The sequence below is a fragment of the Nyctibius grandis genome, chromosome 7 (assembly GCF_013368605.1).
Source record: "Nyctibius grandis isolate bNycGra1 chromosome 7, bNycGra1.pri, whole genome shotgun sequence".
Classification (NCBI taxonomy): domain Eukaryota; kingdom Metazoa; phylum Chordata; class Aves; order Nyctibiiformes; family Nyctibiidae; genus Nyctibius; species Nyctibius grandis.
The window spans coordinates 25,171,811-25,196,378 of NC_090664.1; positions in this window are offsets into that span (position 1 = coordinate 25,171,811).

A 24,568-nucleotide genomic window follows, 5' to 3' on the forward strand; every position below is an offset into this window, starting at 1 on the left:
GCCTGGCGGCCCTGGGGGACCGCGGAGGAAGGGCTCCGGGATGAGGATGGGGATGGGGTCGGAGAGGGAAAACCCCCAAGCCTGGGGTGGCCGGGGAGGGATGCGCGGGGTGCTCCCGCTGCAAGTGAGAAGGAATGTCAGCTCCAAGCGCCCGCGTAGGCCTAATAACAAAAAATAGCCGGGGAAAAAACCCCACAGCGTTCAGTTTTGAAGGAAAAATGACACTACCTGAGTGACACGATGGGGCCTGTGTCTGTTATCCCCCACCCCCAGTCCTGACACCTCCCCCGCTTCCCGCCTCCCCCGGGCTGAAACCGTCACGGCTGCAGATCGCCTAGCAAAGAAACCAGAAATAATACACGACCCCCCAAACAGGGGAGGGGGGGGGGGGCCTGGGTAGGACTGCCCGCGGGGGGAGAAGTGGCAAGGCACCAGGCTCCACCGAGGTCAAGGGCAGCAGGACACCTGGGGGAGGAAAGGAAGTCACCGGGGACAAGGTTGCCACTCGCTAAGCACCAAGAGGACCGGCGGGCTTTATTGAACGAGGACATGGTTCATATCTCATTAGGAGATAAATCCCTGAGTTATTACACTGAGATTTTAAGCTAAACACTTATTTTAAAGGAAAGGAGCAGCATCGCAAAAAAATAAGAGGTGCTGCCAAACTGCTGACAAATAAAATCATCCAAGAACAGCCCCGGTGCCTTTCTGACCCACCACCCCTTCTCCCGCCCGTTTTCTTCCTCCGTTTCCCCCCGCAGCAGCAGCAGCAGAGCTCTTCTCCGGGAATAACCGCAATAAATTTGTCTCAACGCTATACTTGGAGCCTGGGAGTCGCCCTGTGTAAACACGGGTTGTACGCGGTGGCGGCTGAGACGAGAGCCGGGCAGCGCTTCCCTCTCTGCCCTTCAAAAGCACCCGCGTCCCGCGGGGGTCGGCCGCGCCCGGCCCCCGGAGAGCGGCCGCAGCGGCGGGCTCAGCCCCGGTCCCGCGGTTCGGTGCCCCCGCAGCCGCCCAAGCCCGGGGGGCTGAGGCAGTGTCCGTGGTGCTGGTGTCCGTCTGCCCGTCCGCAGGGGCTGGCCGGGCTGGCAGCATTGCACCAGCGGCTGGGAGCTCGCACCTTCCCTCGCTGGTTACTGCCTCCCCGTTATGCTCCGCTCTGCTGACCGAGGTGATTACCGGCGGCCCAGGTACTACCGTACGGTCAAAACCTGGGACTGTGCAAATCCCGGCGCCGGCAGCCGCTGCGTCCCGCCGCCCGGGCCTCCTCCTCCTCGACGCTCGCAGCTGGGATTAAGCAGCATAACGTGCGCTTGTTTACCAGTTTAGTTGCTCGGGTTTAATTGCCTGGGAAGCTATTCCAGGTGCAAAGTACGCTGAAGTCACAATATGCAGATAAAATTAATTTGACTAAACCTTAACAATGCTAGTGTGCTTGCTAGTACGCCGGGAGCTGATCAAATGATGTTTTGAAAAATATGTCTTCAGCAAACAAAATTTTTGGAAAAATATAGTAAAAGTACCGTACGCCTTACGAGGTCAGTGCCTTGCAGTCACGTTCCTGCCACATCACTGGCCAAACACCTTTGCAGAGGACGTCAACTATTTGCTAGCTTCTGTCTCCCCTCAATCCTTTTCCTCTTCACTCTCTTCTCCCTTCACAAGATTTTACCAGCATTCTGGAAGATGGGCAATACTGTACACTACATCTTACTTCCTTCTCTTCTCCAGCCCCTTTCTTCTTTCGATTTTAGGGCTGAAACTAGAAATGAATGCATTTTCTTCACTCCAGACCCATCCATCTATCCAAGCACTCAGTTTCTCCCAGACTGAACTTCCCAGTACCTTTCAGTACACTTTTCACCCCTAGCCTCTCCCTGCTCACTGGTTTCTTCTTCTGTCATCACAAGTGTGCTGTGGTCACTCCATACACAACATAAATTGCTGCTCTGCTTTCATTCTTCTCTTCAGCTACATTATCTTTGTGTTGAAAGCTTACAGGCATTGTTTAAGGCTCCTCTTCTAATTTTTAATTTAATTGCTTCCAGTCTGTCTTTTACTTCCTCACTGAGATTGAACAAAGTCTCTAGCAACTTCTTATTCTTCACTGGACCTCAAGATCTCAACTGTTTCTTGACTTTTTGTGCTACTTAGATAGTGCCAGAGATACCCATCCTTACACTGTCTCATCTGCCAGCTCCCAGTCTACTGGGGGCTAGATGAAGAGGGAAGTAATCTTTAGCCTCTCATGAGGGACTTCATCTCCCGCTTCCCTTCTGGGGCCATGGGGACTTGCATGGTGCCAGTATCATACTGTGGTTACTCTTCAACTCCTTAATTTGGAAATAGAGTAAGGAAAACTCATGCTGCCAGGCAGAAACCGCATCTTCTGTACATTTGCTATCCACTGACCGCTATTGGAAATCCCAGGTGGTTTACTAGGTCTAAATTAAAGATCACATCTTCCCTTAATAAGTTCTCTCAAAGCATTGACAATGACTTTTCTCCTCATTGCTCAAATTCAGCATTTTTTGACATCATGAATCATGATGCCATCCAATGATGAGATTTTTAAGAAAAATGTGTTTGTGCACCTAGTGAAACGTTCCTTTCCCTATCCCCTGCATGTGTGAGGTGCCATATTAATGAACGTGTCCTTTTCTACCCAGTATGCTTTGTGGTTATCATCCTCTGAAGCTTCCAGAGCTCTTGCTTGTCAGCAGTCACATCTGCCTCCAAAATGAACGACATTCTTTTGCTTCACACATCTGTTCTACCCCATTTCTGTTTCTTCTCCATGCACAGTCCTCTTCTCAGCTCTGTCTCCTGGGCCTTCACTCATTTCACAAGGTGGGAGCTGTTTGGAGGAAGGGACTTTTACTAAACAGACAAAAGTTCCTGAGTGGGCTGGAGTTTCACAGGGTCACCAGGAGACCATGAAATATCTTGTCATTTGGGAGGAATTTGTAAGAATTATAAACACTGCTTGTTATCTTAGGGTCATCTCTGACTCATTTCTAGCCTTTATCCTACTCTTTCTGTCCATGGCCAAAATTTTACTTCCCTCAGCTTCCCTAATTCTATGTGCTGACTTGTTCTAGCTGTCTCCAGTGCAAATAATGCAGAAAAAATCTGGTTTGGTTATCTGTGATTTCTTTTCTGCCTCTCTGGAGATGATTTAAAATTGTGATTTATGCAGCTCAGATTTTGGGGATATGCAGAATTGTCACTGATTTAGGTGTTATTTTCCATGGCACCTTTGTTCCGCTAAGAAAAAATATCTATGGTAACTCAGATGACTCTCTTTGTACTCAATTCAGGGAACTAATCACCTAGGGAAGTTGAATTAGAGTCAGTGAATAGCCTATAGACTGATTCTTTAGTGACTGGGAAGGTCACACAAACATTTTACTGTGAGGAATGAGGAATATCGAGGGAAATTCTGCCCCACCTTTTAAAAACTTAAACAGGAATAATTATATCTAGAAAAAAGAAACTCGGTAATGGGACTAACAGTATACTGCTTTGGGATTACTTTTATTACAGAAGCTTCATTTACAGGTACCAGCTGAACTGTATACAGTTTTAATGAAAATTAGATTGACAAGAAACTTTTTTTTTCCTGCTATTTGTATTTTTATCAATATAGGACATAACCAGCACATTCTATTTCTCTTCTCCCATCCCCATATCTGGCTCCCCACACCCACTGCTCTTGCAGGAGCTTCAGATATGTCAGTGTTTAAAATCACACCCAGTTTTCTACTGAGTATTTAACTTGGGGAGAATTTCCAGAAGTTGAAGAGCCATGTAAAAGATGAAAAATATGAAACATAACATTTAGGCAAGAAGACTATGATCCTCACATAATGGTTAGTGCTGAAAGGTCTTTGTTAATAATGGTATTTTAATTATTTCAATTTCACTGAATTGCACTAATCCAATGAAACTGGTAGTCTTAATTGCTCCAACAGCATCCAGAAAAAAATGCCAAGTAGATGAAAAACACATTTAGAGACAGTCTTCAAGATTTTTCCACTTTGAGAAAATTTGATAAATTAATAAGCATCACCTGTGAGGCAGGGTCATGATTCTGCTCAGATCCTATGATATGTAAAATGAAAAACGTTTCGTCTGTAAGCACAGGAATAAAGGAGCAATATTATTATAGATCAAATATAAAAATCAGTACATTGCTTGCTATTTTCAGGTTTTCTCTTGTATACAGAAAAGAGCAGAAAAGAACAAGTTTATACAGAAAATGCCTCTCAGTTCAAGAGAACTCTCTTTTTCTTTAATCTAAAACAAAAATTTCTGAAGAGCTATACAGATATATCAAGCAACTTAATTAACCTTGCCTGCCTGAAAAGTTCAGCAACCCTCTTCCCCCAAAAACATTAAAAGTAAATTTTATTGTATAGCTAAAATAGTCTTTACATTATCATTCCCAATGAGCTTTACGTTTTTGTCCTGAAAAGTAAAGAGCCACTCTTTATTTTAATCAAGCGCTATCCACTCGCAATCAAGTACTGAGAGCCATAAAGTAATCAATGGTAACAAGTCATCCCTTCCCAAGGGCAAGTCAGGAGGAGCTGGTAGAGCCTCTTAAACAAGACACCAGCAGTTAGACACCTGTATGACCGACCACCCTTCTTTCCTTGTTGAGTGAGTAAGTTTATGTTTGTTACATCATTATGGAAAGAGTTATCTCTGCTACAAATCCATTTAAAGAAAAATACTGTTTCTACATACATTGTACGATGTTCATCTTTCTGACAGACAAACTATTGGGATCAACAAATACCTTCTGTTCCCAGGATCCTTCCCTGCCACCAAGACTCACTGGCATACAATGAATCAGATCCATACTATTATATTTTCTTAGTTTCCAAACTAAGGTGGTTGCATGCAAACTGCAAAAGGCCACTGGCCTGTGCTAACCCCTGAACTGTCCCTGGGAGTGATGGAGGAACATGCCAAAACTGTGTAAAGGACGATTCTAACCATTTAAAACTACCGGTGGTTGAGTTTTAATGTCCAGGAAGTTCCATAGTACTCATTGAATTTACTAGTACAAATAAAAACTTAGAGTATATTTTCAATGCTTTTGGCCATAAATGAAACAAATGGCCTACAATTATTAGTATGCAGAAGCAGGAAAGACGTGGTCACAGCAGTAAATCACAGTGACAATCAGCAAATGTGGGCAGCATATGATCCAGCTGCACCAGCATATGATCTTGCTGCACCAAGACCTTCTGTGCTGTTATACGCAGAACAAATACATAAAAGAGCTGATCATTTTACTTCTGCTTTAAAAACACTACTGGACTATATTTATTAACAGGGCTTTGTTGCTAAATTGGCTTATGATATTAACAAAACCTGTGGTTTGAAAGGGCCTGAAACAAGCTTACAATTATGACGGCTAACTCAGTAGGCTGCAAATTCTCTTTCTGCTCTCATTAAGAGGAAAGGGTATACACAAAGTAAGACTAATGAGTAAAAAAAATGATCTAAATTAGAAGTGACAATGCAGTTGCCATGCCAGAGATTAATTTCTGTACCAACAAACCTGAGCTAATTTTAATAAATATAGCTATTTGTCATGTATTTTAATTTAGCCTTATAAAACTTTTCTGTGACTAAGACATGCTACAGGTATTGTATTAATGGCAATTGTATTCTCTCTCTTTTTAATGGGACTTCCTATCAAATCTAGTAGGTATACAGAGAGAAGAATATGAAAAAAATAGCAAATAGATACACAGATGTCTGAATGCCAAAGGCCAAGGCTAAAACCAGTATGAAATCTGTATAATCACACAGAGTGATTTCCATGAACATGCTGCGTAATTAATAATAAACAAGAACAAATAAACAAGAAAGCCCAAAAGCAGTGATTTTAATACCTACTCAGAAAATAACCTGCCTGAGAACAAAAATGTCTCACGTGTTAGTTCCATTCAAACTGTTTTCATTAGTAGGATACAAAATACAATCATTTATTGAGTCCATAAATCCTGAAAGCATAATGAGCTGTACCTGTGTCACGCCTGACAGCTAATTACCCATCGTTTACAGCCCTCTGTCACAAGGAGACTGCAGCCTCCCCGGGTAACCTGTCCAGGCCTTATTCTTAGAGACTGTTTCTCAATGAGCAATTCTAATTTTTGTAAGTTTTGTAATTTAGACCTGTAACATCTTTTCCCATCCAGAGTGACTACAACTTTCCATCATTCCAACAGTAAATTTTCTTTTATTTCAGCTGTGGCAGACACCTGAGGAAGTGAAGAGAGAGGACAGTGAGTCTGTTAGAGCAGGAGTGTAAGGAAACAACTGTCCCTGTGGAATTAAAGCCGGCATGAATCCAGAGAGCTACCACATTACATAGAGCAAACAGTAACATTGGAGAAAGGGTAACAGGAGCAGGTAGCTTTGCTATGGCGAACACTTGAACACTTTTATTCTACAAATAGTAGTCATGGCATGTTATTTCTTCTCAGCATTACAGAAGAACATACAAGTACTGAAAACTGCCCACAAACGATTGGATTTGTTGTTTGCTTTTCCTTCCTTTTTTTTTTTCCATATTCATCCTGTTAAATGTCTTAACCAGACTGTGTTTACATGTATCCCTAAGCAAGCCACAACTGTTGCTAGCTACATATCATCTTTATAGTCCCATTATCTCTGGTTCTCTGAATTCAGTCTGTCCCACAGAATAACTTGTAGTATTTAACACTTGCTGGTAATGAGTGTTCTGAAAACCTTCTAATCAATGCGCCTTGCATGCAAGATAAATGTTTCACTCCTCAATTATAGTGACTTACCCGTTAATTTTCACTACTAGTTATGTAGCATCAGCTTCACCATAAAGCCTCAGGTGCTGTCTGAAAAGTAAGGTTTTACAATCTCAGCTATGCAGAAACTGCCTCTTAAATGCTTGTGTATTATAGATGTACAAAAAACCAAACCAATGTCTAGTATGTTCTTTTGCAGTTCAGAATGTTCTTTAAATATTTTTCTGTTTACAGTAATATCATTGAAGATGCAGAATTAGAAAACTATCTGTCTGGTAAGAAAAGCTTCTATTCTGTCTCTTCTAAAGGATGTTGCCTTATTTATAATTTGTATTCTATGTTATATATGTAGCTTCGTAATATCCATGATAAAGTATTAAAGTGGGAAAAAAGTTATCGTGAGAGTTCTTTGTAACAGAAGATCTTATAAAAAGAAGTGCTTATTTTTGGTGTGTCTTTAATCTTCTAGAAAACATTAGAAACAACAGCTTCAAAACCTGCACAGTGACAGTTTTTATGACTGTCAGGGCCCTTAGCAATTCCGGTGATCTCAGCAAAATAGTGTTCAGAACTATTTCTTTAGTGTTTCACAGAAATTTTCTTACTGTGTCCCTATAGCTACACGAGATTGCATCACCGAGATACCACAAAGCTTTAAAAGTTTATAATTTCCCCTAAATAGTCAATGGAGCTGCTATGGACTCTATCTGCCACAGATTAAAAGTTGCTCATTTCAGAAGTATAAAATATTGGTGTTCTATTTCTGAGGGTGTATATCTGGAGCCAGTTTGCAGCTTCTTTCGTAAGGGAGGTTTACTAAAAGACATATCCTACAGACAGCAAGACTCCAGCAAGCATTTGTCATCTAGGATTTCTCTCACAAGAATTCCCTGACTCTACACTTGGTAAGTTTGGATCTGGGCTCTTTCAGGTTGCAAAATTAAGGGTGAGGTTTCTCTAGTAATGGGCAGCATGATGGTCCTTCAAAAGTAGCAGATAATCGTTTCAAGGAACACATGACAATATTTTGAAGTAGAGTGAGATTCGAAAAGAAACCAAACAGTAAGCACAGCAATTGGGTGAGATGGTCTCATCCACGTTAAGAAAGAAACAAAAAGCTGCAAGTTGGTCTATCTGAACCTTTCAGCTGACCTTCAGTCTTGGCTTAAGGTGGTCTGTGGTCTGCATAATGGTCCAAGACTGGTGTGATTTATTTTAAGCATGTTTCCAAAGGTGGAAGAAATAATTTCTGATCTCGTTGCTACCTTGACCCTAAAAGAATCAGGAGTTACAGCTGAAGGCTACTTCAGTTATTGAAGTTATCTAATTGAATGAAATGTAACAACTCGGTTACATTTCCTTTTTTCTGTTTTCTAGTAAATATTCCTACTATCCCTACAAAAATATAAATAGTAATAACAATATGCCGTGAATTGAGTCTATGATTCATCCATTTCCCTAATTCCATCAGATCAGAAAATCTTGCAAATAATCTTGTGCATGCTAGGTAATAAGAGAATACAACGTTTTTCTCGGTGCACTATATGCATTTATTATCTTCTAAAAGTAATTGTGCACCTCTACACAACCTTGAGAAGTTTAATAACAAAAAGATCTTGTAATCAGTGTTTGGAGTCACAGACCTGTTAAAGTCTTACTCTCTGAAAGTGGGATTCATACAGTATATTCCTAGAAATGCAACCAGAATTGAACAGGAAGATAAAATTGGAGAAAAGGAAAGAGAATGAGCAGAGCAGACAAGGAAATCTGGAAAGAAAAATAAGCCAATAGTTAAATGAGGTGGTTATTGAAGAGAAAGCTGGCAGTGGCTAAGAAGAAACTTGTTCCCTGAGATAACCAAAAAGAAGATATTAAAAAAAAAATCTGAAAATAACAAATAAAAGAGAAAATCACAGAGTTTCACTATTAGTTCATAGAACCATGGAAGCTGTTATTTTCTAATAATTCATTTAGGAGAGTCACTGTAGGATCGAGTGATCTGTATGTTGTTACGTTAAGACCCTAATGGCAGTAGTTACAGTGGCAGAGAACCATACAAGGAATTCTAGAAATTTAACTGCATATGTATATCTGAGCTGCAGTATCTGGGTCCTTGCCAACATCTAGGCTCTACTTAATTTCCTAGGTAGATATTGCCTTTTATGCTCATGTTCTACAATCAACCAGTCCAAAAAAATGGACAAAGAAATGGAAAGATATGGGACTAATCTTCAGCTTGTTCCCTTAAGACTCTTCTGGTGGCCTTTTGTCTCTGCAGAGCATCTTGTGAATTTACAATAATTCTTCCTCAGTGAAGTCCTCAGGGAAGGGCACACACAGGGAAACCTCCACCTCCTCCCTAACACAGACCTTCAGCAGTAAACTGAAAAAAGAAAGCCTTTCTAAAAATGGAGACCAGAAAATAAATTTGCTTTGGGATATTCGTCTTCTTGTAGGAACCTCTCCCCAGCCACAATTATTTCAGCAGTCCACGTTTCAAAATGTTATGGCTAGAAAATGTTTGTTAAAGATGTACTGCTACCCTTGCATAAAATACTTACATCATTCCCATAACATTCTCAATATGTAGCAAATATGTATTTCGTGGTCTCCATTGTTTAAGGCCAAAGTTTGAACTAAAGTCATGACAACATTCATAATGGACACAATAAGGCAGTTATCTTGATCAGGGCAGAACCCGGTAGTTACCTTGTGTGTGTTTTCCCCTTGTTTTCCTTCCCTTTGTAGCTACACAGCTGGAAGAAACACAGCTCAGTGGTTTTTTTTTGCCCTTCATCTCAAATTTTTGTATTGTAGGCACAGCAGAATAAAGAAAACTGCCAGTTTAGGATTTTTGTCCTAAAATGTTACAGTTCCTGATGGCTGGAGTTACATTTACCTTAAAATTGTGACTGTGGGTCACCTGAACTGCTTTTATTAGATGAAAATAACATTAAGTACAAGAATTTCAACTATATTTGTGCCATTCTATTCCTGCTGTGTTTATCGATGCTCTGATTTTGCTGAGTTTGTTCCTTCAGCATCTACATACAGTCTACACGTACGCAGCTGAATAGTTGCCACCATAACGTAATTTCACATAGACATTATTAATGAAATCAAATTTGATGATGATGCTGTAGATACCTTAGGCTTGTGGTGGCTAGAACAAACTACTGTGATCCTCTCCAAGTTTATTGCAACTGCAGTCCATAAGTAATGCAAGCTGCATGAGATATATATATATATATGCATCATACTATCCTACAAAGATTTATATGTGCCTAACATATAGTCAGAAAAACAATAATTTCTAACATCAAGCTATACGCAGACTTAGAGCAGAATTTTCTACAAATGAACAAGCCATTCTGGTTTAAGCCAAGATGTGTCACGTGATAGGGAAAGGAAAGAATATGATATCCTTTTTGCTGTTGAATTACTATTATTAACACTATGCATTTAATGGAGTTTCTTGGCATTCACATGCTGTAAGAACAGCCAATATTGGTAATATTTGATATATTGTGCTCATTTAATTGAGTGTCTTCCACACTGGTAGTATATTTACATGTATCCAAATGGCAGAGATACTCCATATTTTCAGAAATACTTGATAAGAATGGCATAAATTACAGAATAAGCTTTGAACAGTACTCTGTATTCTAACTCACCTATGTCTTTTATATCATAAAGATATGAAATAAAACATTATTTTTGAGTAGCTAGGTCATTTCCATCTATAAAAAGCACAGAAATCACAGTGTTTAGTCTGGTAGTATTTCCCAATCCTTTCAATCTGTTTAGCTTAACAGATGTACAGAGGCACACAGATGGAAACAAATCAGTCCTTTTCAAGCTTGTTGTTTAAGAAAATAATCAGGACAGCAAGCTAGTGACACTATTCCTGTCTTCTCTTCTAACAAACTATTGTTTGTTATTGTTATATGGTGATATAGGAAGAAAAAGCATATCAGTTTCTGGAAAACTGTGGCTTTTATATGTGTTATCTTATATACAGCCTATCTTATTCCCAGAAATCACTCCAATTTAAGAGAAGTGGCTCTCCTCATCAACTCTGCGCAGCATGCTGCTTTGCAGGGGCTTCTGTTGAAAGTAATGGTTCATCCAAACTGCAGGTGCTGTTAGTCCCAGAGCCTGGATGCAGGTGCTGGCTGCATCCTATGGCGGGATGAGGGGGGCTGCAATGAATATCATTTTCTCTCCTCCTCTTCCCTTACTTCCTATACTGCAGCTTCCACTGGGAGAAGAAACACCAGTAGGAAGGAAAGAGAGTGTGCACTGTGCAGCAGGGTAGCTGAACTGCAGGATCAATTACAGATTACTCCAGCTCGGTAGTCTAAAAGCAATCCAGGAAGAGACATTACCGAATATAAAGTTAGCAGAAGCTAACCAATAATGAGTACTTTTGCAATTTCTTCAAACTTTTCTAAGGAGTGATAGGATTCAGAAAAAAAAACCCCAGTGGTGCTCTTTGATTTGATGAGCAGCCACCTGTACTGCCAGATGTACAGATCCCCAGGCTTTTGTACCTTTCAAGTAGGTATTCTGCAATCCAGTCAATCCGATCAGCAATCAGGTAACAGTCTTAAACATTCAGCATGGCTCACTCAGGAATTTCAGCTGGGATTTGGACCCTACAGGACTTTCCTTGGGGGAACTTGTCATGGCATGTGTCCTGGTTTGGCCCAAACCAGGCCAATTAGTCTTAGAGAAACCAAAGTCACTGCTAAATTCCTCACTGCTTACAAGTAAAGAGCTGAAGGGGGGTCGCACCTGCAGGGAGAAGCAGACAGGGCAGGTGACCCAAGATTGACCAACAAGGTATTCCATCCCATACACGTCATTCTCACTTTCCTATTTATCACTAACCCACTGCCTCCTGGAGGTGGGGCCCAGGAGGGAGGGGCCCTCCTGTCTCCCACTGATTGGTACCAGCTTTGCCAATTCTCCAGTTAAAAGCCTGCAGGTGTGATGGCAGGGGGAGCTACTGCATTTTCCCCTCTCCCTATGCTGGGGGGAGCAACTCTGCCTGAGGAGGATTTCCAGGCTCTCAATCTTGGTTTTGTATATATTTGATTATTTCTATTATTGTTATTATACTCTTTTTCATTACTATAGTTTATTAAAACTGGTTTAACTTTCCAACCTGTAAGTCTCTCTCCCTTTTCCCTTTCCCTTAGGGTGGGGGGGAGAGAGGGTTAACAGAGAGCATCTGCCACTGGGTTAATAGCCAGCCCAGCTTTAAACCGTGACAGCATGTTTGTGCTGACAGAGGGCTTTAGAAACAGAGTAATTTATATTACTTTTTGCAACGTAAAAAGCCTTCGGGAAAAGTAATAAATAAATAAATCCTCTTTGCGAGCAAATCCCATCATTGAAAAGAAAACAAACAAAAAATCATCTTGTTGTTTTGAATAGATATCAGTGGGACATTTTTGATAGCTTCTTTCTTTTCAAACTTTCTCCTGTTTGAAGAATTCTTGAGGTTTTTGGTTTCCCCTAGTCCCAGGTTTACTGATTTATCTATGTTGTATTCCTCTCAAGTGTTCTTACCCCAATATATCCAATGAAAAAGCATTTTTCTCTATAGCTTTGAAGAGGTATGGGGACATTGTACAAGTACTATTATTTTACCTTTTATTCTCACTTTTTTAACTCTTCCTTTATTGCCTTATTTAGTCTAACTCTTAGCTGTTGAACAGGCAGGCAACAAGACAAAGCTAAACACTTTAGTCATTGAAAGCACCTCCATTGCCCTTCATCAGAATGTGTTTTGTTTTTTCTGCAGCTGTGCACTGCACAAAGACACATTCATGAAACCACTCACAACTTTGCTTATTTTGAAGACGTGGGGAAAACAAGCAATGAGAGCAAAATGAGCAAAATTCTAGGAGCAGAAATATCCTCTTTAATTGCTTTCTTACTGAAATTAAACTGTATTATACAAGAATTAATGCTTAAGGTGTCTAAAACAAGCACATGGAAAGTGTTATTAGATGTAATTAAAATAAATACTCTTAGTTTTTAATAGTTCTTATGGTGATGCTTACATGCAGTTTTACTTGCTGTGACTCTCATTGTGTTACTAAACAAATACAGAGGCTGAAATCGGGAGATATCAGTAATACTGACTTGTAAACATAATGGAAAATTACAGGTGTAGTATGTAAGTGGAGAGCTGTTCTTGTAATGCAGACTCATTTATTTCTAGAGAGAAAATGAAAGTACCTAAAGTGGGAGACAATCAGAAGAATGATTGATTTGCATTGAACTGGAACAGCAATAATTCAGATTTGCTATAAAAACAAACATTTCCTTATCTCTAAATTTCTTATCCAAAAGAAAATTGCTTCATTTAAGCATGGGTTAAGGTTTCCAACCTTTGGAGTAAACACTTTAAAATGCACTACAATCTCTCTTTTTTTTTTTTTAATGTAATTTGAAATAACATCAGGGTTAGTGCTCAGTGGATTTACTGAAATAAGTGAATCTCATACACATCATAAATAAACTACTTGGATCCAGCTCTACTCAAAATTGTGCAAATTTGCTTTTTGCTTTGGGTTTATACAGCACCATACACAACGAATCCAACACAATTCAGGCTCAGATTTTGCATGTGTGCTCAGGCATGCTTTCCATGTGTTACCTATTCCATTTGAAGATATCATGCTGAAATAAATAGGCATCAGTTTATATTCTGCATAATAATTAATAAATAGATTTGAATTATCCTGAGATGCTGAGTCTTGAGAAGTCTGTACATCCTGTTTGAAATCTAACAAATACAGAATACCTTGCATTCCTCAACATACCATATGACAAACACAAATAACACAGTTAACACACAGTGCAGGTAATAACAAAACCAACAACAAAACCCAGTAGCAACATATTGATGCCCAGGTGCCAAATAGTTCCAAAAGAGCTGTTGTTACCAGGTGGAAAATGATGCAGAAGAGGAGAAGAGTTCCCAGGGAAATGTTGCTTTCAAGGAATCGTTGCTCTTAAGTGGTTATGCTGCAAGCAAGCATATGGATAATAATAACAACACTAATTTAAATAACTAATAAATAGATCCTGAACCATAAACATACTGCACAAACCCTGACTAGGCAAAACATTAAGTCATGCCTGTTCACTTTCATTCCATATTTTCACCTTAGAGGGAAACAAAGTCAGCCTCCTCTCTCAGTTCTCCCATAGCACCTCCAGGAATCAGGTGTTTCAAGCTCAACAGAGGCAGCGAGAAACCATGGGATTTTTGGGGCTGTTGTAAGGAACTTCATGGGGCAACCACGGTATGAAATTCACATCTATTCTATCAGCGAGTGTAGCAAGCATTTTAAAACTTCTATAGCAGTGAGATAAAATTTATAAATCCATATAGCTTTAGTCTTAAGATGAAGTTCTGATTGCTCTGAGATTTCGGCATAAATACTGCAAACAGCCCTTTTATTAACAGGTGCTTGTTCACCTCAGTTTGTGAAGAAGGAAAGAGATTATTATTAATAGCAGTGTAAATCCATGTTATATGTATGGTATAACTAGCTAGTTACAAAAAAAAGTTGCAAAAATGAAGAGGCAGAAAAGTTCTAAAATATAGTTCTGACATGTAATCCTCATAGAATTAGGCTATATGGTAGGAATGGGCCAATAAATATTACTATAACTAATTAAAGTAATAGATAGTAATAAACAAATATAGTATCATGACAATAAAATGGAAAGGGTAGCCTGGAAACAGCACACAAACTGTTTCCAAAATCAAGCAGAACTGATGTAAACCTTGGAGGCAATGAAGTAGAAGAGAGGTTAATCTGATCATGCAGCAATCCTTATGACCCATGTATGTTGATAGGATCATTCCTCTTAAGAGGAATTAAAACTTATGAAGCAATAAATATGCTAAATTGTGCTGAGATTAAAATGCTTATCAAATCAGATTTTGCTGAAAATAGCTGTGCTGTGAAGGCTGCCCATGAGACATCACTTGCCATCACTGCATCACTATCTATTTCTGAAGACAAGGTGCTAATTTTGAATAACCTGCTTCTACAGGAATCTGTTAATTTGCCCAGTGTGTTGCCTCACTGCTTCATTAGTGTTTTCTCTTCTTCACCATTTAGCAGACCACCAGGAGGCACTTAGGTTTTCCATCTGCTTCAACTAAAAATAATGTTAATGAAATATCAACTAGTTTCCATTCGTGACTAGTCTAAATTTGCCAAACCAAAATGAGTAGGTGCTATTTAATTTTTGCATCACAATTCATACACAGACCTGGATGTTTCAAGAAAATTTAAATTAAGATGCCTATAATTTAACGTTTTGAAACAAATCCAACAAATCCAGAATTTCTGATACAGATCACGAACATAGGATTGTGTGTAGTGTATATACAAACTGAAAGGATGGAAAGCTCAATCAACTTTTATGCTTTGAATCATCTGGAAGTCAAATGTCATTTTTCCAAGAATAGCAAATGGACTAAACAAAAGAGAAAATAAATCTAATGGAAATAGTTAAGCAAATATTTTTCTTTAATTACAATGTATTACTGTTAGCAATGTTCACTTGAAGCTTTTAGCTCATTACAGTTGTGTCTTCCTTTGGACACAACTAATCAAATTGCTCAGCATAATTTAATTCTTTTGGATGTAATAAGCTTAATGCTTTATATAGCAGTGCTAACCCTAACAACTGTACAGAGTCCTGTACATGTGAAGAGTAATTCGTCATTGTATAAACCATTATGTGCAAATACCCCAATTTAGACAAAGCTATAAGATACTTCAAGCAAGATTTCAGAAGTGTCAGCATATAGCATGACATGAAACTATTTGTGTGAGAGAACTTTCCAGGCACTAAGAATATATTTACAAAGCATGGGTGCATTTTTTTTCCTTTTGCAAGGAAAGCACAGTATGTACTGCACTCTACACACACTACATGCTCAGATGCAGTTTCAGACATATTTTAATTAAAGTAAGTTATCAACGACTTGAAAATAAAAACTCTCAAACAGTTCCTTACTCTCTTCCAACCTGGGAAAATTTATCAGTAATAATGCTTTCCAGGGGGGAGATGGGGAAGGGAAGACACATAGATACTTTTGATCGTAATGCTGAAGGCTATGTCTGTAGCTGGTGTGCAGTATACAAAACGAAGTATCAGTAGGTCTGTTTATCTTTTTTTTATACCCAAAGTGACTTCTGAGCATATTGACAAATCTCCTGTGAAAAAGCAGCCAGCCTTTTATTTAAAAGACAGAAAGATCTTCTATATATAAACATATTTTTTAAACCATGATTAACAATAGCATCAATATTTACCTTGATATGGTAAGGTTAAATTAGCCATTTTTTATTCTGGAGTATAGCTACTATACTAAGATACATTCACAATATCTTTTAAATCTGGATTTCTCTTCCTAAAAATTTTTCTTAAATTTCCTGAAATTGAGAGGCCCATCTACTCTACTACTATAAAAGATCAGTTCCAGTAGAACTATTTCAAATATCAGTGACAAAATTTGCTGCCTATGCTAGGTAACCATAGCATTTTTGATTATTAGAAATGAAGGGATATTTTATATTCCAGTGCACATTCTGCAGTGTTTGCTTTCCTTTTTAAAAAAAAAAAACAAAACCAAACTACTTTCTTTGTCTTATACAATAGAAAATACAAGAGTTACGAGCATACCTGAACATTTCAGGGTTCTGTGTCACGATGTATAGTTTTGTGTGTGTGTGTGAATTATTCTGCAGAAAAGTGAAACCCATTTGTATGGTTTTCATGGTTATGCAACTTGCTGAACTGACATTTGAAAAATACATTTGACTCATACTGCCTCCTATTTTGGGGAAAACTTCTGGAGCCTCACAGTTCACAAGAGAAGAAACCTATGCAGACCTTTTGAGTTGACTAGGCAGCGTGACCAAGTTCAACCACTTCCCATCTCCAAACAAGACACCAGTTGTCTCTCCTTTTACTGCCTTTATAGCAACTGGACATTAAATCTAACATACAGGGGAAATATTGAGCTGAAAGGTTGATCTAGACAGAGAAGCAGAGATGGATCCCTCTTTGCACTAGACATTTGGGAAGATATCGAATGAAGGCATGAACCAGAATATAGTCCTAAGGCCAACGTGAGGGTGTAAGGCTAATATCATGCATAAGGCTGTCAGCTCTCTTGAGGATTAAAGCAAAAGAAGCAAAGGCTTCCACCATGCTAGGGAATTATCTCTTCTTCAAAGAGAAAATTTTGCCTATCCCACTTTAGTATCCATCGTAATACTTCTGTATTTCATCTAAAGAGACTGTAATGTCAAACAAATGCCACTAATTGTTGTAAGACTTCAGTTTTCTTAACTGCTTTACTTAGCAGGGGAGAGCGGAAAAAGAAAAAAAAAAGAGTGTGACTATAAATAGTCATTCCTTTATTCAACTTGATACATTTGCTCATTTTATTATTTTTACAAAAACAGAGAAACCAAGCAAAAATATATAAAAAAAAAAGAGGAAGAATAGTGAGGTAAAGTGTTTCCTGGACTCTGTCAGACTTCTTTATTCTCAGAATTTCTTTGTCTCTTTTCACACAGAATCCACACAGAAACACAGTGGCAGTGCTGACAAGTCCACTCAGTTCAGGTTTACTTCCCTTTTCCATTTAACATAATAAAAATGGTAACAACAACAACAAAGATGTTCCAGTCCACTAGTTTCACAAGAAATTCAACAAATATCTGTGGCTGGTGTGTACAAAATAAAAAGTGAGCAATACACTTTTAAATTATAGTCATAGTCTTTTCCTAACTTTGAAAAGATTTCTACTATAGCTTAAGTGATTCAAGAAAGCCTTTTTTTTCAGGTGCAGCAATATGAAACAGCTATTTAGAAAGATGGGAAAAGAAGGAAGATTGAGATCCAAACCTGCTCTTCAAACACTCTCAGAATCTGCACACATTCAAATCCAGATATGGAAACCCTTGTATGTCTACTGATCCTAACCTAAACATTCACACCAAAGAAGCTGGTCTGCAAAATGAGAACTGATGGCTAAGGCCTATCTGTACTTAATGGTCTTTATTATAGTTATGAGAATCTAAAACATTAATCTTTTTGCTTTTCAGGAGACTCTTCTAAAGCTCTGAATGGGGACAGCACCTCTGCTCAGAAGTACTGATCATATGTGCATTTTCCTTTGAGAAAAAAGAAAAATAATTTAAAAAAAAAAACCCAACACCTACATTTGCACCTATACTTTCTTAAACAGGGATGGATTTCAGAAGACTCTCAGGAGGTTCTCTAGTAGATGCAATGTCTCAATTAGTGTGTCATTTAACTTGTCTGTCATGCTAGGGAATGTGTAAAACAGACATTATTTCTTTAACCACCACCCAAGAGCATTCCGTCTTTTGATAAGAAACATACAAAGGGGAAGCCGAATTCTCTTTCTCCTCATCTGTGTCCAAAACAATTGGATGTCGTTAATCTCACAGGGCTGGCGGTGGGAAGACTGAACAGCTGCAACTATCCCCTTAGCATCAAGGAAGCTAGGCCCTGAAGCAGAATAGGCAGCATATAAACCAAAGGAACTTTATTTGATAGTAGTAGTTAGAAACAGGAAGGGCTGATTATAGATTAGAGAATCCAACCCTATGCTAATGTGTGATATAGTCACCAGACAGAGGTTGTAGCAGATAAAAAAATAAAATATCTGAAATACTCTAAAATGTACTTAATACAAGAAGAGTATCTCCTGTAAAATGGATTGAAATGCAGAAAGGAAAATGAACAATAGTTGTTTTGACAAACTGTACCTTGATCCTTATTTTAGGGATTATTCAAGGATTTACCCAACACAGGCATGTATGTAAATCACCTATGGGGCTTCTATGTGTGCTTCTCACTATGTAAATGTTGTCAAATATGATATTCTGGCCTTTTTTTTTGTACTTCTCTGTTGTTTCTGTGACTGGAACAGTGGGAGGGATGACAGGTTCCCCAGCGTCTTGCCGTCACCATTGCTTCTCCAGAGAAAGCCGCTCCCTGCAAATCAGAAGTATTCACTCCACTCAGGTGCTTTCCCACAAAATCCTTCAGATGGGAGGCTTAAAGTAAGCCCTTCAAGAGATCAGATTGTGCTCCTGGGGAGTAGTTGCTTTTATGTGCCCTTCTTTCTCTGAGAAAAGGATGAGCAAAACATCTGCTGTAGGGTATGAGGTAGTTAGAAAAAGAGGCTTTTGATAGGCCTAAAAAAGAATGAGGGAGAAGATGAATCCTAGAAAATGGATAAGTGCTATTGACATGCTACTTGAATGTAGTTTTGTAAACTATCAAAGATACCTCCGTCATATCTACCATTATTACATACAAAAATATAATAAAGTTTAGCTTACTGTAAAGCAAGAAAGTAAAAATTCTAGGATTTACAGTAGTCAGAGAAACCTTAAATCTTCCTTCTTAGGCAACTCTTGAGAGGTCAGAATAAACACAGCGTGCTATGGAATAAGATAGCTTGTGATCATGTAATTGAAGGCAGTATTGATATATACAAACACAATGTAACACTACTGGTATCTTTTCCTGCACTGTAAAGCTTGTTTTCTAGACTCAATAGTATATAGCATTTTACACTAAGCAGTCCTATCTTCATACATTTCAGTTCTATAACTCATAAAACTGTCAGCTGTAAGACATTTCAGCTATGGAGCAACTTTGCAACTGCGATGTAGTTTTATGCATATTTTCATCTTCTGAGAAAAAGTGTCAAGAGGCGTAATAGGGTAGGTAAGCAAAATTAATTCCCAGGGAATATCATAGAATCATAGAATGGTTTGCGTTGGAAGGAACCTTAAAGATCATCTAGTTCCAACCCCCCTGACACGGGCAGGGACACCTTTCCACTAGACCAGGTTGCTCAAAGGCCCCTCCAACCTGGCCTTAAACACTGCCAGGGAGGGGGCATCCACAGCTTCTCTGGGCAACCTGGGCAACCTGTTCCAGTGTCTCACCACCCTCACAGGAAAGAATTTCTTCCTAATATCTAATCTAAATCTACCCTCTTTCAGTTTAAAACCATTACCCCCCATCCTATCACTACATGCCCTTGTAAAAAGTCCCTCTCCAGCATTCCTGCAGGCCCCCTTCAGGTACTGGAAGGCTGCTCTAAGGTCTCCTCAGAGCCTTCTCTTCTCTAGGCTGAACAACTTCATCTTTCTCAGCCTGTCTTCATAGGAGAGGCGCTCCAGCCTTCTCATCATCTTTGTGGCCCTCCTCTGGGCTCACTCCAACAGATCCATGTCCTTCTTATGTTGGGGGCCCCAGAGCTGGATGCAGTACTCCAGGTGGGGTCTCACGAGAGCAGAGCAGAGGGGCAGAATCACCTCCCTCGACGTGCTGGCCACGCTGCTTTTGATGCAGCTCAGGATACAATTGGTTTTCTGGGCTGCAAGTGCACATTGCTGGGTCATGTTGAGCTTCTCATCAACCAACACCCCCAGCTCCTTCTCCTCAGGGCTGCTCTCAAGCCATTCTCCGCCCAGCCTGTATTTGTGTTTGGGATTGCCCCGACCCACGTGCAGGACTTTGTACGTGGCCTTGTTGAACTTCAAGTAGTTTGCACAAGCCCACTTCTTAAGCCTGTCAAGGTACCTCTGGATGGCATCCCTTCCCTCCAGCGTGTCGACCGAACCACACAGTTTGGTGTCATTGGCAAACTTGCTGAGGGTGCACTCGATCCCACTGTCCATGTCGCCGACAAAGATGTTAAACAGTGCCAGTCCCAATACCGACCCCTGAGAAACGCTACTCAGCACTGGTCTCCACTTGGACATCGAGCCATTGACAGCAACTCTTTGAGTGAGACCATTCAGCCAGTTCCTTATCCACCAAGTGGTTCATCTGTCAAGTCCACGTCTCTCCAATTTAGAGACAAGGATGTCATGTGGGACAGTATCAAATGCTTTGCACAAGTCCAGGTAGAAGACATCAGTCGCTCTTCCCCTATCCACCAGTGCTGTAACCCCGTCGTAGAAGGCCACAAAATTTGTCAGGCACGATTTGCCCTTAGTGAAGCCATGTTGGCTGTCACCAGTTACCTCCTTATTTCCCATGTGCCTTAACCTAGTTTTCAGGAGGATCTTCTCCATGATCTTGCCAGGCACAGAGGTAAGGCTGACTGGCCTGTAGTTCCCCGGATCTTCCTTTTTTCCCTTTTTAAAAATATACCTACATTATCACTTATGTTTAAATAATGTCTGGGAAAAAAATGCTAAAATAAAGTTATTTAGGATGTAAAAGCAGCTGTTGACATGTAGCTCTCATAGATTATGAAAGTGATACTTCAGCTCTGCAGCAAATTCTGGTTTCCACAATTACCACCTACTGCTACTGAGGTTTGGTTGCTCACCCTTAGAAGTTCCAGGAAAAATACATGAGAAAGAGAATATATCGAGACTTTTTCCAAAGTTTTGTGACAGTTTGGGACTGTTTCCAGTAACAACTACCCTGAGGAAACAGCACAATCAGCAGCTCTGAAGTCCAAAAACTAAAAATTAGTTTGGCATAGAAATCAATAATTTTGAGGAAAGGAGCCAAGTGAAGAGCACTTTATGCATCTGGCATCTGGTGAATAGCTGCTCTATATGGCACGGAAAGATATTGCGGGCAAAGATTTGAAACAAACTGGAAACAAGTGGCTTAAAACCGAGCCTTCTGGGGACTGAGAAAGATTCTGTGTTGATAACAATATGGAAAAGCTAAAATATGAGTCTCCTGGGAAAAGGGTGAACCACAAAACAGGCATTGCTAGGAATATGGCTGAGCAGAATTAAGTATCATTTTCCAAAGCTTTAATGTGCAGATAAGCTAAAAACACATTTCTCTTAGTAAAGACAACAACTGAGATTATTAATATATTATTACATGACAAGTAGGAAAAAAAGTTATTTTTAATTATTTGCTAGAAATACGAATGTTAACTGTCAGTTCTTAAAATGAGCCATTTTCAGTGCAAGCGAGAAACATGGAACTGGGATCTAAATATTAAAGGGACTCTGAATAATGATTTAATATAGGACTTTGTCTAGTGTTAAATGAAATAAGGCTGTGAATAAATGATTTTTCTTTAAGTCCTAATGGGATTAAGGCAGCAACATGATGCAATTTGATTAATCTTTCCAATAAGAAGTTGAACGCATTTGGTTTTCACTGCCATAAAAGAATCATTCTTTTCTAAGAGTTTTTTATTTTCATGGGGTATCCAATATAACATGATGTGGATCAGCTTAAAGGCAGTTGTGTTTGATTACTTTCGTCTCTTTGTTTATTATGTTTCTACTGTTATTTTAAATAAAATGATCTCTGCAATGCTGAGGATAACAGATTCAAAAGCTGTAATTAACAAACTCTAGACATGGGCGACTCTAAATGTATACAAATATAAAAGAAGTCTTGAGCCAGATTTGAGCAGGAGTAAATGAGTAAGTTATTCTAAGAACTATTACTTAAGTATCATCAGCAACGCCAGACTGCAAGGAACAAACTGTAAACTGAAAACATCACCTTATATTTTCCTTAATTGCAGGCACTGAAAATTTACAGAGCCTGACCCACTTTTAGTTGTGAGATCCTGACTCTCTGTGAGAGAACTTTTGACCTGGGGCACCAGACTAGGTCCATGATTCCCTTTGCAAATCCTGTGGCCACATTGGTTTTGGGTTTCTTCCGCTGCCATACTGTACAGGGTGATGCACATGTAACTATGACCCACCAAATGAGTCTGTAAGGCTCCTTTGACCTTTAGCAAGAGCAAGTTCTCTACCTTCTTGCCTTCTAGTCCTTTCTTCAGCTTAGCCTCTGATTTTTAGCATTAGCCTTTTAACCAAATGATCACTCATATTTTCATTGGTCATGGACCTTTCTCATGGAAAGGTCTACTACATTCATCAGCAGGCACTGAACATTAGCACATTAGCATTCTCCTCCATGTTTGTGCTGAATAGGTGTTAATGTTCATCTCAGAAGTTCGCCTATCTGACAAAAAGAGAGGGTAGTATTTCTATTTTGTCAGACTACAAGTCAGTGGCTTCACACATACAAGAAACATAATAATCAAAACAAAAAGCAAGTGTGGGGAGAAAGTCTTCAGCCATTCTCCAAATCCACAGCTTCTGTACAGGTTGAAGGGCCTCCAAACTACCTTTGAAATGTAAACATTTACTAGTGGCAAAGAAATAATGAATTTTGCATTGGGACATAGCAGTGTGAGAGCCAGGTCAAAGGATTCAGAGAGCAGAGCTTTTTGCTACTTTCAAGTTGTCAGATTTAGCTTGCACCAAAAGCCACTGTGGTCCCTGGTGGAAGTTAAGAGGCTTTTTACACCTCACAGAGAGAAGAAACTACCCTTAGGTGATGTTTGTGAGATGTTTCCTGCAGCCAGAATCCTTCCAGAAACCTGGTTTATCTCCCCTAGCATCCAGTCAAGCTCCCTCTGCTGGGGACTTCATTGGCTTCATGAGGGAGAAGTGCAGACCTCGCTTCGGAAGCCAGAAGCCTACCCCAGCATTGAGGGAATTCTTCCCTCGTCCCTTGACAGAGCCAGGGATCAGGAATAGCTCCCATTACTCCCAGTTCAGCCAGACTTGGCAAGAAAGAGCAACGCTTGTCTCTAAAATTTCCCTCTTTAAAGCTATGTTTAAAAAAGCATGTGCTGCCAGTGTTCAGGGGTAGGGGCAGGGTGGTTATTATTGTTAATTTAAAGTTTATACTTGAGTGGAGGCAGATTTGCATTCAGTGCTGCCATGTTGGCACTGAGGTCTGCTATACTTCAGCAAAGCATTTTTTAGTGTTGACATTTCGATTTGGCATTCTTGGTAGGCTCTAAAAAGTCTCTTAAAGGGTGGCTGACACCCGCCCACACCTTTCCCTTTTACACAACCACTGCCATTGCACAGTGTGCATTTGCCTGGGTATATTCCAGACCAAAGCAGCCTAGTAATGCTTTAAGGCTTGCTCTCCGGATCCATTCATCCATCTAATTTAGACAGGGGTTGTACCCTTACCATTTTCAGCAGAGTTAAATACTCAAGCATATCATCCCAGAAGTGAAAATTACTGCCATTTCTTGACATTTATACCACAGAGGTGTTAAACCACTTGATAGACAAGACATTACTATATTTGTTAATCAGATAAAATGATGGAAATCCAACCACAACTGAAAATTCATGTTTTCATTCTAATACCAAGTCCTCACTGATACAGCCAAATAGAGATATGTGGATCTGAAACTACACCTGTTGCTTCTGAATCTGACAAAATCATCAGGGCATCTTCTCCTCCCACTATATCTTTCTGTACTCCTGTGGCTTTTTAAATCCATAGGCTCACACACCCACACAGAGCAACTAAATGAATAATTTTGCTCCACAACTTCCCCCATGTGTACCAAAAAAAAAAAAATCTTTTAAAATTGAATAATCAGACTGTTAGCACTCGTGCATAAAAATGAGAGACAATCAAGGAAACAGAACTTCTCAAAATGTCACCAATTGCATAAGTTCCACAAAGGGCTTTGAATGAGGTCACAGTTGCATATAGAGACAGCGTATGTTCTACTGATCAGAACCGACATTCCCTATCCAAGGGAGCCTCCCTCTTAAGAGCTTTTGATCACTTCCATGCAAGAGCAATCCCATTGAGGTAACAGGCATGTATGATTGTAAAGTTTA